Below are 2695 nucleotides of genomic sequence, written 5' to 3'. Positions count from 1 at the left end.
GAAAAGGTCCGTTTTCATTCCAATTCCAAAGAAAGGCAATGCCAAAGAATGCTCAAACTACCGTACAATTGCACTCATCTCACAGGCTAGCAAAGTGATGCTCAAAATTATCCAAATCAGGCTTCAGCAATACGTGAACCATGAACTTCCAGATGTTCAAGCTGGATTTAGAAAAGGCAGAGAAACCAGAGATCAAATTGCCAACATCCGCTGGATCATTGAAAATGCAAGAGAGGTCCAGAGAAACATCTATTTCTGCTTTATTGACTATGCCAAACTCTTTGACTGTGTGGACCACAATGAACTGTGGGAAATTCTGAAAGAGATGGGAATACCAGACCACCTGACCTGCCTGTTGAGAAACGTGTATGCAGGTCAGGAAGCAACAGTTAGAACTGGACATGGAACAACAGACTGGTTCCAAATAGGAAAAGGAGTACGTCAAGGGTGTATATTGTCACCCTGCTTATTTAACTTCTATGCAGAGTACATCATGAGAAATGCTGGACTGGAAGACGCACAAGCTGAAATCAAGTTTACTGGGAGAAATATCAATCACCTCAGATATGCAGATGACACCACCTTATGGTAGAAAGTGAAGAGGAACTAAAGAGCCTCCTGATGAAAGTGAAAGAGAAGAGTGAAAAAGTTGGCTTAAAGCTCAACATTCAGAAAACGAAGATCATGGAATCCGGTCCCATCACTTCATGGCAAATAGATGCGGAAACAGTAGAAACAGTTTCAGACTTTATTTTTGGTGGCTCCATAATTACTGCAGGCATGAAATTAAAAGACGCTTACTCCTTGGAAGAAAAACTATGACCAACCTAGATAGCATATTAAAAATCAGAGACATTACTTGGCCAACAAAGGTCCATCTAGTCAAGGCTATGGTTTTTCCTGTGGTCATGTATGGATGTGAGAGGTGGACCATAAAGAAAGCTGAGCGCCAAAGAACTGATGCATTTGAACTGTGGTGTTGGAGAAGACTTGAGAGTCCCTTGGACTGCAAGGAGATCCAACCAGTCCATCCTAAAGGAAATTAGTCCTGAATATTCATTGGAAGGGCTGATGCTGAAGCTGAAACTCCAATACTTTGGCCACCTGATGCAAAGAACTGAGTCATTGGAAAAGGCCCTGATGCTGGGAAAGATTGAGGGCAGAAGGGGACGACAGAGGGTGAGATGGTTGGGTGGCATCACTGACTCAATGGACATGGGTTTGGGTAAGCTCTGGGAGTTGGCGAGGGGCAGGGAGGCCTGGCGTGCTGCAGGCCGTGGGTCACAAAGAGGCAGACACGACCGAGCAACTGAACAGGCCGCGCAGGCAATGGTCTTTTGCTGCAGCCGCCTCAACAGCCTCTGACGGCAAAAGAATTGGAAACTGCTCACGTAAGCACCAGGGAGCATGCACACACGTGTATGAGCACGTTCACAGCAGCATCATGCCCGACAGCTGAAAGATGGACACCACAAATGTCCGTCAACGGACAAACGGACAAACAGCTCTTGTCATATAACACAACGGAACGTTATTCCGCCATAAAAAGGAGTGGACGAGTAAGACAGATACAGAAGGTCACAAGCTTTATTCCCTTTATATAAAATATCCAGAATAGATAAAATCCATAGAGACAGAATGTGGATCCGTATCTGCGAGGGGCTGAGGGGGGGAATATTGGAAAGAAACCACTTAGTGAGGAAGGTGTTTTGCTTCCGTGATGGGAATGTTCTAGGACTAGAGAGAAGCGATGGCTGCCCATCAATGTAAGTGTCCTAAAGGGCACAGCCTTGTGCACCTTAACGTGGATAACTCTGTTATGTAAGCGCCACGCCAGTAACATATTAAAGAAGATTCAAGGATGGTGTTCGTGCGCGTCATGATGAAACGACCTTCCAGAAGCAGGTGGGTCTGAGCAATGTCGGGCTACGTGGCCGTGGATGTTGCTGGCACCCCACCTGGACACTTCTCCCCTACCTGCTTCGAGTGTTGAACTCATAGCTGCCTTTTCCCCAGAGACCTCCTGCTGAAACAGGAGCCATCTTGGGCTAGACGCGACATGCCTCCCCTTCCGCCTCTGCCTCTTCACACACTTTGCTAACTGGCACAAAAATCCCCCTGGTCTCAAAGTGGGATCACCCCTGCGGGACAGTCTGCCCTCCAGAGCTCCCTTAGGGAGAGGCAGGCTGAAGCTGGTCCCCGGCAGAGACAGAGAGCTGCCCCAAGAATTCACCCAACCAAGGCTTGTCGTCTTCTCAGGCTTCGCTTCTGTGAGGACTGATGCAAAATGGTTATGAGAGCCCAATACTCATGGTGAATTTTATGGTATTCGAATCATATCTCAACGAAGCAGTTCTTTTCTAAACACATTATTCATTTATAATAAAGGTTTTTTGTTGTTGTTCTTGTTTTTAAAAGCCCATCTCAGCAGGGTAACGCTGAATTCAGTTTACATTTCTTAAGTTGAAACGGTAAGCACCAATAATTTAAAAGGTAAAATTGTTTGTTCTTGATTCCCAAACAAACACCCGTTCTTTTAAACTCTAAATTCCACTGAAATGATCTGTGACGGTAAGAGCCCCTGCTCGACAGTCGCAGCTGTCTCTCCGTTAACGCGGCTGTTGGTCCACCCATTCTTCTGTGACTTTTTGCCTAAAAGAAATCCACCCCCACAAAGCAGGCGATCGACTCAGTG

Source organism: Ovis aries, chromosome 3 (genome assembly GCF_016772045.2).
Source record: "Ovis aries strain OAR_USU_Benz2616 breed Rambouillet chromosome 3, ARS-UI_Ramb_v3.0, whole genome shotgun sequence".
Lineage (NCBI taxonomy): Eukaryota > Metazoa > Chordata > Mammalia > Artiodactyla > Bovidae > Ovis > Ovis aries.
The sequence above is the reverse complement of the archived record's forward strand: the minus strand, read 5'-3'. Positions refer to the sequence as shown.